At 36.7% G+C, this 16,952-nt stretch overlaps 1 protein-coding gene across 2 annotated transcripts in view; it reads right to left on the bottom strand.

The window, feature by feature from the left end:
* Positions 1-16,748, bottom strand: part of LOC150105594 (calcitonin gene-related peptide type 1 receptor-like) — a 128,798-nt gene extending 112,050 nt beyond the window's left edge. For both annotated transcript variants that reach the window (XM_090394932.1, XM_090394934.1), the window contains exon 1: positions 16,620-16,748. The gene's annotated coding sequence lies outside the window, so the exon portion shown is untranslated. The remainder of the gene's footprint in view (positions 1-16,619) is intronic.
* Positions 16,749-16,952: the final 204 nt, after the last annotated feature.

Raw genomic sequence — 16,952 nt, 5'->3', positions numbered from 1 at the left:
AAATGCCCATGTTTACCGTTAATTAATTTAATTTACAAGTTTTATAATAAAAATGGTCAATTATAGGTTTTTCTTCTTTCATTTTCCTCACTCACTCTATTCATGATTTTAGATAGAACTTCCCACCATATTAGCGGTTGAATGTAATTGCAACCCATACGAACATATTTCTAGTTCGTTGGCAAATAGTCCGTATGAGCGGTTAGTACTTTAAATATAGTACCATTTAAATATCATTTAAATATAGTAGTCTACAGACCAAACAAGGAACTGTTTGTGAGTCTGTCTGTGTTAGTACTCAAAAAGTATTAGTATTTTTGAATCTTTTTTTCTCTTGATGGTATGCATTATGATGTGTTCACCACTGATGAGGGAAGAACTACTCATTTTGCAGCAATCCGTTTAGAGTGTTAGTGAGAGGATTTATTAGCGCAATGTGGGAATATATGATAGAGCTCAGTTCAATCATATATTCCCACCATTTGATCATGGTTTCTATTTTACAAACTTATTTGCCTTGTGCATCGATTTCCTACTGTGTAGTTCAGAAATTGCTGCATATTTTTAATCGTACATCGTTCTGAAAGTAAACTAACTTGTCCAAGAGGAACCTTAGGGCTTGAAATATATTGAGGAAACCTACTATCAGATCATCCGCATCCCAAAAAATGTCTTATACAGTGCTTTTTTCTGAAAAAAAAAAGGTGCCGGTACTCACCATGAAGATGTTATTACGGCAACTTCCACACTTTTAACATATCCTCCGATATACCCTTGTCGTCTCTAGATCTCTCTTTTGGCATCGACTGCAGAATGACGACCTCGGAGCAGCCATGAGTCCACATATTTTCTAGGGTCAAACTCAGTGAGAGGAGGTCCTGCTATCCTGAAGAACATCAGTGCAGAAGTTGTCTGTACAAGCAGAGCTGACCTAGATTATAAGATTCTTCTGAGAGAAACCCCTTTCACATTCACTGGAAGATATTGCAATTGTGCCCAAAGTGTGCTTTAGAGGAGGTAGTATGTCCGGGACTTTATTTTCTTGAAGATATTCACGGAAACTACGAACTGCTTCTCTTTTATTCGAGCGAAATTTGCGTGCTAACTTTTTAATTTCAGCTTCACCAAATGTCAGATGCTTCCCACGATTTTTTTGGCCAATATTTGGAATCTAAAATCTTAGCACATTCAGGCAAATCAGCATCATCCCCTTCAAGCAAACGTTTTCTAACAGCTTCTTGCAGACTTTTATAGACCTTTGAACTTCATATTCTTCTGATTTTGAAGAGAAATACTGTAGTACGGACCAAGATTTTCAATTCTTTCTTCAAAAAGTTGAACTGTATTCTTTATCTTCCTGTCTGCTTTGTACAAGTCAATATTTTTCTCTCTTGTAAATCTAGATTTAGTTCACTAAGTTCTTGGAGAGCATCATACATAAGGCCCAAATCAAGAACAAACTCTCATTTTTCTTAAAAGGCCCTCATAAAGAAAGCGATCTGTTTTGCTTCTTCTGCTCTCTTCTTTTGCCTCCAGAAAAGTGATGGACGAGGGCTTCGAAGTCTTTCCACACTGCAGAAACAGTGCGAAAGCCAGATGCAACCCAGAAAGTGCTTAAAATTCTGCTAATTTTAAGAAACTGAAGTTCTAGAGTCGTTGCACATTCCAGTAGTTCCCTAGCATTCTTAGGGGAAGCATGATAAGTCACACAAAGTTTGTCTATGAAACTCTTAAAGCGATTCACTCCAGCCACATTGTTCACTGCGTCACTAACAGACAATTCAAGGCGATGGCTAGCACAATGCCAGAAAATAACACTAGGAAATCTTTCTTGCATTATCCTCCTTACACCATTACACACATCAAAAAATACGGCTGCACCATCACAAGTTACAGACAATAAATACTCCTTTAAATAATCTTTAGAATTCCTCTAGCAGTTACATCTGATAATTCGATCAAATCTAGGAAAAGACTCCCAGGAGCCGAAAGTTCAGGAAGAACTACACGAACGATAACAATCAATATTGTTGTGTTACTGACAGTTGTCGATTCATCAATAAGTAACGATATTTTGTTCTTGGAATTCACTATATTGTCGATTAATGTTTTTCTCATTTCATTCACAATATGGCTCACAATGTTAATGCCAGCATTTGCAGAATGAAGAATACATCCCATGTCTGGGCTATTAAGTTCCTGTAAATTTATTTCGTCTTCAAAGTTGCTAAATGATTGATTTCTCCTCGCAACTTTGTAAGCGGTTCGAAACACGTTTCCTGTTACGTCTTTATTATGAGACAAAGTATTTAGGAACATTTTCTCTAATGTTTTTTTTTTTTTTTTGCTTCAGATTTTATTTTTTGGCATGCTTTGTGTGCTGCACTCTCCTTATGATCGTAAATCTTTTTTCTTAATGACATTAGCTGTTGTTTGCGAGATTAGATTCTCCAAAATGACAGATTTTACCATTTGCCCACTCCGCTGAAATTTTCGTTCCCATGTGTTTATCGACGCAACCCTTCCGATATCACCACACTTTACAGCCCAACATTTTATTCTTGACATTCAGCCACTCGTTTCTCTTGCAGAAGTCATTTTTCTGCAAAAGTGTCCAACATTCGGGCCAATCATTATCAGAATCTGCTTCTTTTTGACCACGTGGATCTTCGGTCTTGGTTTCGTGATCCTCGTCACCAAATGTATTTTCGGTGCTAGTTTTCTGTTTTACAGGATCACAAGTAGATTCAACAATTTCTGCTTCTTCAGCCTTCCTTTTTTTTACTCATTAGCATAAATTAACTACTTATTTTACTCATTTTGAACAATGATTGCACTCATTTAACTTAGATTAATTCAAAACTCACGTGAACACCTACCTGTTGCAGAGTGAATATAGAACTCAAACTGATATTGTAAGCAATCGGAAGTGAACGCAACTTCTGTTTCCGGTTGCGTACGATGTAACAGGAAAGCAGGTTCTCAACTTATGAGTAATCAAAACTGAAAATTCAATTCGTAAACACAGTGCCATCTACCGGAATATTTATAATACATTTTGCTGTTAATAAATCGCAAATTTTTAAAAACTTAAGAAAAAGGTGCCGGTACCGCGTACCCTTGCTTACCGTCAGAAAAAAAGCTCTGGTCTTATATATTTCGTTGTTATTTATATAAGCATGACAAATTCCATCAAAAATGTATTCTGTGTCAACTAATGGAATGTTTGGGTATCTTTATCGCTTGCTTTTTCTTTTAGCTGAACCTTTTGCCTATCTACGGCACATTGTACCATAATAAAATAAAATAAAATAAATGTATGGGGTTATAGGCAAGGTTGAACAATATAAACTTTGTTGTTCAATATTTCCAAACCTAAATTCCGTCAGTAAAGCCCACCATAAACAAATCAACTAAAGCTACCACAACATAATGTTCATTAAATACTTTTTAAGTCTCCTTGGGCATTTTATGTAAAGACGGATCTTGTATCATAAGCATAAATTTATTTTTCTTATATCCATTTTGGAAAACCAGCGTAGTATGAATAGTAACTTTACAGCGCTGTGTAGCGATCTGAGAGAATTGAACAGATGACGGCGTCATATTGCTGTTTGTTCCTACCGTCCAAATGATTCCTAACATTTCGAAGAAATTATCATTTGGGTATCTTAATAATTTACAACGGTTGCCGATTAATTTTAAATTCTGTATAAATTGGACAAATTTTCATGCTGAAATGAAAGGCAATACTAATTCAAAATAATCTACTGTAACGAAGGGAAAAAAATAGAATTTCTCTTTTGACAGAATCCAACAAACGAAACAGTGGTAACCAATCAAAATTGCTGGCACTACCCAATAGAATTTAATTATTGTTGAATTCTTGTGATAATCTATGATCTCACTGAGCAACTATACGATGCAACTGTTGCATAGTCGTCTGACTGACCGTAACTAATGCTCCTTGAGAAAGCTCTTTATTTACCTCTCACTGCGTGAGATCCTGAAGAATCGATTTGTTACAGTGAGTAGACACAAAGATTAGAAAGAGAGAGAGAGAGAGAGAGAGAGAAAGGGGGGGGAGAATTGCACCTTACATTGTTTTGGTGTTCCATCCGACTTTGGAGGGATGCGGTTGGTTTCATCTTTCATGAATCCACTGGTTGTAGTGCATGGAATCATGATGATTACCATTCTACATCGATATTCTAGCGAATTATCCAAGACTCATATTGTGCCAATTTCGAGTTAGCGGCCCTTACAATTTCCCATACGATGACATTCCATGTCACAAATAAATGATCGTAAACATGTGGCTTGAAAGAAAATTACATCTGAACTTTTCAGTGGCCAACGCAGAATGCAGACTTTAACGACTACAAAACATCTGTGGATGTGTTAGAACGCGGAATTAGGGCCAGTACTGGATCTTTCCATAACTACGAGTTTTATTTATATCTGCAGGTGTCCTATATCTTTTGGTAGTGTATGTCATCCTGAACCATATCAATAGTTTTGTAAGGGACACAAATTAACAGGATCTGCCTTTCATTCCTGCTTAGCGTAATCAAAGTTGCATCCTGCATTTCTCCACGGAATTCTGAAACTCGGTGCTCAAAATTATGTTTTGCTTTTCAGCAAACCAGATTTTTGAGCACCTAGCTACATTCATAGCAATACAGGAAAACCTCTCTTAACGTGATTAATTGATCCGTCAATTAATGCGCTAAGCGAAATCGCGTTAAGTGAATACAATAAAGAATAGGAATAATTATAATTCATCCATCAGTTAGCGTAAATTTGAGAATAAAATTACATTATAAGCTATATTAGAGGATAAAATCATCAAAGTTTATAAGAATCAAGTGCTTAAATTTTTATTTAATGCCTAAACATTTGATTGAGCTACGTTTTTACAAGTAAAGATGTTTGAATCGTGCTGACTTTTTCATCTTGTCATGCAATTTGCGATAGCTGGCGATCGCTGTATCAAGATTTCGGTGGACTTCGAAGCTTCGTTCCATATCAGGATCAATATCAAACAAAATTTCCTTAGCATGCGCAATGTGACTGAAAAGTAGCCCAAGTTCTTTTACAGTTAGCTTCTTAGTCGTAACATTCTCTTCTTGTTCGCACTCCTTATCGTCTTCTTCATATGCACGCTGTTCTTCTAGTTGAAGAAGACTCTGTTCTGAATGGGAATCGAGCAAGTTTCTCGCATCTTTATTATCCAGTTCATTAAATTCAAGTTCTTTTCCATTTATGATGATTTGTTCAAAATATTATATCTTGAATTTCGCGCACGATGAACTAACATAGGCTGGAGTTTAAAGTCTGCATTGCTTCCTAATAAGAGCGTAAAACAATCTTTAGATACTTTGTATTCTGGTTGAGATTCTTCAGTTGTAGCTGAGAAAGTTTTTGTTGGCATACGCTTCCAAAAGAGACCAATTTCGTCGACGTTGATTATTTGCTGATCGTCATAATCACCCTCCTGAATTTTCCTTTGCAATTCTTCACGAAACTTGGCCGCAGAATCTTTATCAGCACGAGCAGATTCCCCAGTTATGCTTATGTTATACAGTCCAGTTCGATTTTTAAAACGGTTAAACCATCCTAAACTCGCAGCGAAGCTTTCACATTCTTCTTAAATTTGGTCTCTTTCGATGAGGTAAAAATATTGAGAGTTTTTGCCTGAATATTCACTGTACTAAGAGGTATTATTTTTTGGTTATAATTCTCAATCCAGAGTCATAGAAGACGCTCCATCTTGATCATTAAATGGCTTCTATTTCTTGTGATCTGCATGCTTAAAGAAGCAGTAGCAACTTTTCCTTGTTCTTTGTATTCATTGCTTTTATTTAATATAATCCGAACTGTAGACTCGCTGTATCCCAGGTCTCGCACAGTCGTTGCATTACTAGCGCTACTTTCATGTCTCTTAATGACTTTCAGCTTTTCGGCTCGCTGCAGATTGGCGACAAAATGTTTCGCGTAACTTAAAAAAATCGCATTAACTGATTAATCTCTCGCTTAAAGCGGGAATAGTATCATTTCACTCAATCACGCTAACTGATTATCGCGTATATCGAATTTGCGTTAAGCGAAGTTTTCCTGTACCTTCATAATTTAAACGATGACGTCACTAGATTTCATCAATGTAATTTCATTCACAAAAAAATACCGTTTGATAAAAAGTAGTCACGTTCTGCTTATGCTTGAGATCGAAGAACTTAAGGATGCAGGTCCTGTTTGTTCTTAATTATATTAAGCAGAAATAAAATTTGCCTCATAGCTTGTTCTCATTCAGAATCATGACTGATCTTTTATTTTTTTGCACACTGGACATTACTTTTTTGATTGTTATGGTGCGATTATTTTTTTAAACTTAACTGAAAATTAAAGTTCTTAGTACACATACCCGCCCCTGAATTAGAAACTCTTATTTAATACCGTGTGTTGGACCTCTTTTAGCCCGAATTAGAGCACATGTGAGGTTTGGCACAAATTCCACAAGGTCTTGGATTGCATCTACGTCTACAACCAGGCGTTTACCAGACAGTCCCTTAACTGGCTCAGATTTGACGGAAGAGGACTTGTTCCCGGAACTGTTTTTCAACCATACCCCATATATTCACAATGGAGTTCTGGTACAAGCTTTGTGCTGTCCAGGGAAGATGTTGAAAGTCGCTGTCATGCTCGTTGAACCAATGCGGAACAATGTTTTCGCGATGGGCAGTCCATGAAACACCCGTCATTTGCTGGATAAAAAGTGAACATTGCAGAATGGACTTGATCGGTAAACAATGTTCAGATATTCCTCGAGGACACCCAACTGACCCTTCCAGCAATATCAGGGGGATCCATTCTGTGCCAACAGAACATGCTTCCACAACCTTCAGCTGTGTATACAAGGCAAGCTGGGATCCTTGCTTCATGGGGAATCCATCAAAATCTCTGCCTACAGTCGGCACAGAACAAGGTGTACCGTAACTCGTCGGACCACATGACTTTTTTGCGATCTTCCAGTGTCCAGTCACGGTGTTCTTGACACCGCTGTAGAAAAACTTTCCAGTTCTTCGCAAAAAATCAGGCGTTTTCGCATTGGCATGCGACTGTCAATACCAATCCTCTTCAATTTCCTTCGCATAGTTCGATGGGATGTGTGTTGAGATCAGACTCTGTGAAATGCTTCGCTCAGTTGCTGCACGCAGGAAGTTCTGTTTGTCTCCGTACAAGCCTTCTCAGACGACGGCGTTCCTGACAGACTCTCAAGGCAAGCTGGGATATTTCGCCTTTTGAGAAACCAGTCATCTCCGCTGTTTCTAAAATTGTGGCTCCAGCCAGACAAGGACCCCACAATAAGTCCTTTGAACTCCGAAAAGTCGTTTGTTTATCCCATTGTGATCAACAAATATCGACGATTGCTGACCAGCAGCATTTTTAAACAGCTGCTTAGAACACGTGGCGACGCACTTGACCAAGTATTTTGCAAATAAGCTGCGTGAGTGACGTTCATGTGCACAAAGGTTTTTAATGAAATGTGTAGAACATATTAACTTCTAGTAGAAATTTTGCTCTGGTAATAGAATTAATAAAGGAAATAACCGTACTTCGTAACGTCACAGCACACATAACACAAAAAAATCAAACGATTTATGTAGTGTAGCAGAAGGAAACTTCATGTAAAAAACTCTATATTAACGTAGAATTTTCGCCTAAATGTCATAGGCATCGTCAATATAGCATCACAACGGCAATTAAACAGTAACAGACAATTCTAAAAAGCTTCACTTTAGTAGCTGATGTAAGATAAATAAATAAAGTCAATAATTTCCTAACTATTAAAAGCTCATATAAATATATACATAAACAAAATAAAGTTAAGACAAATGAGAATAATTATAAAGTACTGTCTCCCACAAAAGGGATAGACGTAGACCATCAGATCTATTTAAGTTAAGCAATCAAGTAAGCTTTCACATGTTTCTTTATAAAGCCGTTCAGTGAGGAACTAACTTTTATGAAGAACTCTTGTCTTGTTCCAATGAACTCTATGTCTAGTGTTGATAGCCTGCTCCCCAAGTCCAGACTGTTCAGGCCGAAGGTATTGAATATAAGACTGGTGTTCTTCTAGCCAAAGTATGCATTCCTTTTTTCGAATTAAAACAGGTAAGCATAAAATCTTACTTTTGTACTTCCAAATGGTCCTTGACGAAACCTGGGATGTAAATGGATGTGTCCCAACCCGAAAAAAGAAAACAAGGCTAAGTGCTCTGTGCTAGCATCCATCCTGCGTATTGAACAGCGCAGATTATCAACAGCATCGATTTCCAACTTAGAATGTTTTCAAGATAAAATTTAGTCCTTTTTCGAAATTAAAAAAAAAAATCCCATTAAAACGAGCCTTCCAATACTTCCACGTGAACACAGGAGACCTCTTTACCTATCGGACACGCCCCCTCTTCTTAATCTTCAGAACATGCATTGCACGAAAAATCCGATTATCGATTGCGTTATTTCTACTTTTACGTATTTACCAGCATTATGAGATTTGTTCTTGTCTTTTTGTGTCTCTATTTTCCTTCAGTTTAGATCTTCAGTTTCCAAAGTAGGTGAAAAGATTTTCCTTTTGAGAAATTGGTTTTTCATTCAGAAAAAACAAGCAAACCTCACAGGAATATAGATGAGATCTTTACTTCAAGACATGGTATCTATACAACACGGAACTTGATGTCATTTCTTCACTGGATGAAGAAATTCAGGTGCATGAGGAGGAGGAGGAGGAGGTACAAGAGCTGATGCACAAACCGAATGCGAATTCGGCAATACGGTGTGATGTGATATCAACACGGATGCTAAAATAGTGTTCAACTGAAATGGTTGTGTAATTTGAGCCATAGCACAGGGAAGATTCCAAAAGGGGTTAAAAATGTATGATAATTCCATTGCACAGACGGATGTATTCAGCTATTGACCAATCGGTATCTCTGGAGTGGTGTTGAAGAATTTTTAAAAGTTAGTCAGTTTGTCGCATGCAGAAATGGTTTGACAGAGAAACTACTTTGCAATGAACAGCTTTACTAAGGGAAGGTAATGTTTAAACTACTTGCTCACATTATATAATATAAGAATGGGGGACGGAAAAGTTCTGATAAACAAGTAGAACAAAAATGACCTTAAATTAACCGATATAACCACAAGAAAAAACATATTTTAAAACCCTTTAACCCCCATGTTTCGTCAAATTGTAGTTATCTGTTCTTTTTATTGTAAGATATATAAGAAGACATGTCAGAGGCTTTGAAGAAATTCGAAGACACAGAGGTGCGGCCGTCATCAAGTTTTTCGTGCTGCAAGTCCGCAACTCAGATTCACGAAACTTCGTGTGCGACTTTAGGGAACTATGCTCCAGCATATCCAACAAGTGCCAGATGGCTGTCAAGTTTAAAACTGAGACAACAGATATGCCCCCAGGTCAAGAAGAGCTTCTCCAACGATCACACCTGAAAAACATCGATGCAGCGCATGCAATGATCCTTGATGATAGATGAATACCAGCTAAAAACATTGCAAAGACTCTGGGGGATATCCAGGGAATGAGTTAGGGTTGTTATCCACCAACATTCTGTACATGCAGAAGCACTTCGCGAAGTGGGCCCAAAGTGTTTGAATGCCGACTAAAAGAGAGAACGTGTGCTGTCATCTCAAGGGATTTTGGGTCATTTTGAGAAATCATGTGCAAATGTTTGGATCGTATTGTGACTGTTGATGAAACATGGCTTCATCACTATGACTCAGAGACCAAACAACAGTGAATGGAGCGGAGACACCAAGGTTCTCTAAGGCCAAAGAAGCTCTGAATTCAAAAGTCTTCTGGGAAGGTTCTTGTCAATGTCTTTTGAGATATGGATGGTGTAATCCTTACCAAGTACCTTAAAAAAAGGTGAAACTGTTACAGCAGCAGCAGTTTATTCACTAGCCCTGAAGAAATTGAATTAGCTACTGAAGGAAAAACGCCGCGGGAAGCTGAGTAGAGGCGTGTTGCTTTTGCAGGACAATGCACCTGCTCACACTGCTCATGAAACCCAACAGACAATACACAACTTGCGCTTTCAATGTCTTTCTCGCTCATCCTATTCGCCAGACCTCGTTCAATTTGACTATTTTCTATTCCCAAATTTAAAGAAACTTGAAAAGAACAACATTTACCACAGATGATGAAGTCCTACCTGCAGCCAAGGACTAGTTTGTGGAACGAGGGGAAGACTTTTTTCTCAGCGGATTGCAAATGATGCAGCAGAGTAACACGTGTATAACACTTCGCGGGGAATACGTAGAATAATGTGTAAGTTATATGGTGATTATCACAACTTTTTTTATCACCATGATAATCACCATGAAGGAATTGAGTTGTGATTATCACAACTTTTCAGCACACGTTCGTGTTGTTACCGTTGACTTACTGAAGGGGAAAATTCAAACCATCATAATTTTAAATTTTTCCAAGGGTTTTGGGAGAATATATAATGGGAGACTGTTACATAAATTGGAAAATATGGTATTGGATCATAGAGCGTGGATAAGAGGATGACCGATGGTGGATCCCCTGGAATGAGTCCTTAGTCCATTGTTATTCAATCTGTACATTAATAACATTGGGAAGGATTTGACAGGCGACATGCAGTTTTTTCCTGATGATATCAGTATTGGTAGGGTAATCAGGAATGCTGCTGCTGATATGCAGTACTTGCAGAATGATTTGCATAGGCTGGAATTGTGGGCATAAGAAAATGGGCGTCAGTTCATTAAATGTAAACTCATGCGAATTGGTGTGATTAGATATCCAGTATCATATTATATTGGTGGAATTACACTAGAAGTTTACTAGACTAGTTATCTTGGATTGTTAGTAGAAAGATACTGGAAGTTCAAGGGCCATATCAAAGATCGCAAATACATTTCAGAGGAATTAGACTGTCTGTTGTGCACTGATATCAACGCATATTATCAATATCACTCACAGCTGGTGTGGGTGATAATAATAATATGCGAGTTTCTACCTCTGTCTGACACGGTTTTCTTAAATATAAATATAAACATATAAGTGCTAATCAATAAACTCAGCATATCTTAATACTATACTTGAAAAAAAAAGCATAGAATTCTTCTTCTTCCACTACGCGTTATTCCCGCTTCCTCTGCAGGGTCCGCGTGTTACTTAGATGCGACTACTTGTTAGTGCACTCCCAACCGACCTGTCGCATAGTCTGCCGCTGGGAGGAATATCTTTTTGGCTGTAGAGGCGTATGTTCACGGGGACGGTTTGCCTGCTTACGGGATGAAAAACGCCAGATAAACCCTACTGCCCGCGCCCAAGACCGGCTAACTTGGCTGTGGCTGAGGAAGATCCTCAAGTTCCTCACGTCATTGACGGGAATCGAACCTGGGACACTCCTTCCCCAGGCATATGGTTGCGAAGCGCAAAGCCACTAGGCTAACCGCGAGGACAGAAAAAAAAAAAAAAAAAAAAAAAAAAAAAGCATAGAATACAATAAAATAATAAATATTGCATGCAATCACTGGGAGCACGTGTTTCGAAATTCATACCATTTCATCATTTATAGAACTACCACAGAAATGATGAAATGGTCCCGCACATTTTTCTGGTGTCGGACTCCAGTGCTGTTGTCAAACACTGAAGAGCAAAGTTCGATGAGAGACACGTCATGGGCGTTTGTCTGTTTCTCTGACACCCTCTTTTTTGGGGGGAATGATATTGTAAAGTTGTGGCTAATGCTTACCAAAGGGCATCCTCAAAAAAATTTGTGCTTTATGAGATTGTCTACGAGCATTATGGATGTTGCTCCTGTTGTTATGGCAACATTCACTATCACCTCTTCAGGTATCGATGGATGTCCGGTTCTTGGACGATCGATTCAGGATAACTTCCGTTCCGGAAATTTGTAGAGAGAAAAGATTGCCGGCAAAAACGCCTTGCTAGCGTACGAATTACACAAAAGTTTTTTTTTTTTTTTCGAAGAAGAAGAAAACGTTCATAAGACATCTAAAAATTTCAAATTATTCTGTATTACCAACTACTTAGCCAGTACTTGACCAATAAGACCGGTGATATTCTACTCAGAAATTTGATAATTATTTTGTAGTTAATTTTGTAGTTCGCTCAGACAAACTACAAGTCCTATCCGGTCCGTGGGAAAAAAATAGAATAATCTCTAATCTTTCCTTCAGATATCATCACATATTTGTTTCGATGAATACTTTTGTAAATCTGATTATCAGTCACATTAATTCGGAATTGAAATTTAAAATTGCGAAACCATTCTATGATCTGCTTTACTGTCCAGTGTGTGAAAATACCGACTGTGCTATTGACAGACTGAGGATTCGTAAACTACATTTTGGGACAATGTAACTTACGATATTGTAAAATCTTTCCAGATTGAGGTTCAAGAAGGCTAAAAACAGAAGTCTAAGAGGATCAAAATTGCAGAAACAGTTAAATGAAAAAACATAATAAAGCACTATATTTATATTTTAGGCATCGAAAGGACTTCTTAACATCTATTTTCAGAAAGGAGTTCTGAAGTTCTTTTCCTTTAAAGACACTTTTATAAAAGAATAATTGCCTTAATTTTCTAAGCTACCAATTTGCGAATCATAACTCCGAAAATGTAATAAAAGATCTCCATTGTTGGCTAACTAAAGCTTTTAAGGCCCTCGGAAAAATGAGAAAGTCCTTTTTTCCTCGTTTCACTATCGATTTTGAACTCTTTCAGTATTCTCTCTCTCTCTCTCTCTCTCTCTCTCTGTTGAAAAAAGATCATTAAGAAGGCTGCTAAGGAATGCGTGTATATACCCTATCTTTAAATTCTCTTGTACACCTCTTAAATTTCTCATTATCTACCAAACGTATTCAGATACTGTGCTCTTAATGGAAAAAAAAATGAAATCAATGGATATTAATAATACTCGATGACTATTGCTAAAAGAAAAAAAAACTTCTAGAATTACACTCACCCAGCTTGTTAAAAATAAAATAACAAATAATTCTTAGGAACTTTGCGCTAGTCGGGCACCACCATCATTTTAATAATTCCTATTAATCAAGAGTTTGAAACCTTAAAATTGCTTCGTGCAGGCAGTTGATGATTCGATTTTTATAAGAGGATTGTAATAGGAGGTTCGAAAAGTAATTTTCAGAACCTTCTTCTTAACTACCAATCAAGAACTGCCTGGTATTGAGCTAGAAAATTGCGATTTTTTTTCCCCGATTAACTTCATCTGTGTTATACTCTATTGTATTAATTTCTCACTCAATAAGTCATTTCGGGTAGTATGAATAAATGCGGACTATCACTAAATAACAATAAATAATTTTGTCATAATTTTAATGATTTATCCGGAAATTATTCACAAAGACTTCAAAAAAATCTGAAAAACATTATTTCTGACTAACCTCAGATTTTATTTTCATGAACATCTTTGCGTATAATAAATCAGAAGGTCTTTCGCTAATTTCAGCAGTTTTTCATAAAAAAAAAGCTTCCTAGAATACTTGGGTTTTTCGATTAACTTCCCCCCCCCCTTTTTTGGGAATATTAGGTGAAAAAAAAATTCATCCTATTCTTAGAACGTTTATTCTGCAAATATGTTTGCCCTCATCTTTTAGAAACTGAGTTATGTTTCGATCAGCTACTCTCAGCTTTTCGGCATCTGTGGAACACGAGTCAACTTCAGCCACATGGTAACCCTGCCGTTGACTATAGCGGCGTAGAGAGTGTTTCCAGTTAAGTGATGTTCGGGTAAATGACGTTGGAAAGATACGGGCTTGAAGACGTTAAAAGGATGCAAGTCAGCAAATATAAACACACCGAAGAAAATTATGGTTTGAAAGACATTTTTGTCGTAAATATATCTGGATCAATCGATTTATTACAGGCAGTAGAAAGAGAGAAGAGAAAAGAGAAAGATAGAGAGAATGAAAACACCAAATATTGACGTATGTTATGAAAACGTGTGTGGATATTTCACGGATAATTACTTTCACTCGATAGACATCCATTCTCGTTGCACTCCTTTTAATTTTCTTAAACACACACACACACATAAGAAAATACGTACAATCACTGACACTATCTTAAAGTTAAAGCCGATGTTCTTGTGGAGAATATCAGAGTTAATTTAGAAAAGTTATCCTGTTAATCCCATTTTCTACCGAACAAATTATTCTCAAGAAAACTTATACTTGAGGAATCCTAGTCTGGTGATAAGAGTTAGCACCATAATGAAATTACCTCGTATCTTCTCGCCCATGTGCTTATGTTAATTGAGCGATATGCCTCACCAAACAGATGGTAATCAAGACGGGGGAACTATCTCTTAGTGACACGAATTCAGACCATAAAATTAATCCTATCTTGTATGAAGCTTAGTCTTCGAAGGTTAAGCGAAAATGAAATTGGAGTTCGCAGTTTAATTTTTCTAAGAGAGAGAGAGAGAGAGAGAGAGAGAAAGAGAAAGTCATAGTTCTCTCTCTCTCTCTCTCTCATAATTAGTCTCATAACCGACTGAGTTCTTATCTAATCATCAATCTCCATATATACGTTTAATTAAAACTTTTTGATACAAAAGAAAAGATTCCAAATATTACGAAACATGAGTCCCTGAAGAATGTTGTACAGAATGAAGAATTTTGTTTGCACGAATCTTTGCACGTGTTTCAATGATGACGAACTGCCCTTTTGCAACCTATATTCCAACAACACATATTCAATAAATAAAAGAATCCCTTAAATGGAAACTGCCATTAAAATCATAGTTTATCTTTACTTAATTAAGTGTAAAGTCAACAATGGTTAAACGATGCAGTATACAATTGTTGTTATAGCCATATTTTTAACAATGGCAAAACGATGCACTATACAATTGTTGTTATAGCCTTATCTTTAACAATGATAAACAATACTGATATTTTGCATGAAACTCTTGGATCATTTGTTGTTTTATTTCACCTCATTTGTGTCTCGCTTACAAAATCACAGCCTACGGTGTCACTATTTTTAGAGACTGTGCTTTTCAAGGAGTGCTGTAATATTCTTATTGTTCTTCCTTGTTCAAACAGCAAAAAACACGTCTGGCAATAGAACCACACACGATGAGATGGTAATAAAACATTTCTTTTTTTAAACAGACAAATGTAATTTAATATCAGCGGTGGTTCACCGTAAATATACTGAAAGTTTTGAAGCCAGGCTAAGATTAGTATTCAATTCTTGTCGGATCGCATGAAATGAAAAGTTGTATTAGATGGGAACACCTTTCTTTTAGCGTATCACTAGCTAATGAAATAACCTAGGTTGTCTCCTTAAATATTAATGTCTCTGCACACCAGCCGGAGTCAAGGCGAAGCAGGATATGAAATACTATACGTTTTCTTTCTATTTCCTGAGTCATGCAGAAATGAATATATAAATATATTCATTCTTGCATTAATGGAAAAATAATCAAGAATGTATCGAAAAGCTTGTTTCTGTGCTTAGGTATCGAGTAATTCCCAGTAATAATTTTTCATTCTGTCACATTATATATATATATAAACTTATAAGGACTGGTTTAAAGGGGAGAAGCAAGAATGCTTTTCATCTTCACCGTTATCTGTAGAGGACAGTGTAGGGATAAAGTGTTATTGAGCTATTAAAGCTCTGATCATGGCAGGAGGGTAACAGCAATAGCCGAGCCTCAGTTAGAACTTCATTGGCTACAACATTGCCATCCATTACTCTGCAAGGGTTTTAATCACCGCATCTCACGGTCGATTCGCTCGTTCATATACAAACTCTGGTTTGCATTTATAGTTAAAAAACTATATTACAAAAAAAGAAAAAATGTGTATTAGTAAATATCCTTAAACAAATTATAATTTTAATAATTATTAAATTTTTCTTAAAATTTAAGTACCTATAAAGTTTAATCTAATATTATATTTAAAACATATAATTTTATTGCCTAAATATGCAATTTCTTAAAAGTACATAGAGTCTGAATTTTAACGAAGATTGGATTTTCAAAGATATCTTAGATTCCTACTGAATATATTCATTTTTCTTTGTTTGTTATTTATTCATTTTTATTAAATACACACACACACACACACACACACATGCGCGAGAATAGCTAGATGTGTACCATTCAAAAAATTATATCCTTAAAATATCCTTAACATATTCATATTTTGGGAAAAACTGCCTGTTGTAAGCATTTCCCTTTGAATTGCAGAACCAAGCAATTATTGTAGCCAACAGTCACCAGATGAAACCTGAGGATTTTAATTACTCTAGCAACTGAAAGTTGAAATAATAAAAGCATTTTTTTTTTTTTTGTTTGCTTTCTGAATATATTTCTCAACATTTCGATCCGCCATATTTTGTTTTCTAATACGTTATTATTTATTTATTTATAATTTATTAATTATATATTATTTCTTAACTAAAATTACGCTTAATTACAGTAAAATTATTGCAGATAGTAAAAATTGCACTCTTCCAAAAGAATAATAATAATAATAATAAAATCTTCACTAATCAGCCACTTACCTCGCGCTCGTGCAAAGCTATCCGTTATGCGAAAGAAATATCTTGGTTTACGAAGGAGACAACCCGAGATGACGGCACTCCCCCCCCCCCCCTCTTAACGTCCGAATTCCACGTGTGTCTTTTTCTCCCGATTCCTCGGGACGAAGTAACCGTTCACGTGTAGGTCGCGCCCCGTTTTGCGGATGTTCAACACGTGCGGATGGCATGCGCATTGGTGTAGGTGACTTTCGCATGCGCAAGGGCAAGGTGATTGGCGGCCACTGGAAGCGGACAGATTTATGTCTTTTTTCGCGATGGTGTCGTAGGGAGCAAGTTCACGGGATTCTAGGAAGC

Source organism: Typopeltis vanoorti, chromosome 6 (assembly GCF_054136105.1).
Source record: "Typopeltis vanoorti isolate ZY-2024b chromosome 6, IOZ_Tvanoo_1.0, whole genome shotgun sequence".
NCBI lineage: Eukaryota > Metazoa > Arthropoda > Arachnida > Uropygi > Thelyphonidae > Typopeltis > Typopeltis vanoorti.
This window is presented reverse-complemented; position numbering and strand designations above follow the sequence as displayed.